This window comes from Dunckerocampus dactyliophorus, chromosome 3 (genome assembly GCF_027744805.1).
Source record: "Dunckerocampus dactyliophorus isolate RoL2022-P2 chromosome 3, RoL_Ddac_1.1, whole genome shotgun sequence".
In the NCBI taxonomy this organism is placed as follows: domain Eukaryota; kingdom Metazoa; phylum Chordata; class Actinopteri; order Syngnathiformes; family Syngnathidae; genus Dunckerocampus; species Dunckerocampus dactyliophorus.
Genome location: NC_072821.1, coordinates 9,385,893 through 9,386,165, shown reverse-complemented (window position 1 = coordinate 9,386,165; position 273 = coordinate 9,385,893).

The window sequence follows — 273 nt, the reverse complement described above, 5'->3', positions numbered from 1 at the left end:
CAGTGCTGCTTGCAGTAGTGATGTGTCGGTCGCGAACGACTCGCCTCAATGAGTCGGATCTTTGACATGAAAGACAGCAGCCGGCTGGCGTCGTTGGATGCCAACTGGGAGCCGATTAGTTTTTTCCTCGAGTTTTTTTCTGTTAAAGGCGAATGTCATTGGGGAAGATGTGTGGCGACGTCTCTGTGTCCACACGGCACAGGGGGAGGGGCGGGGTTAAACACACATTGTGGTGAGCCGTTCCAAAAAAAAACGGCTCTCTAAAAAGAGACG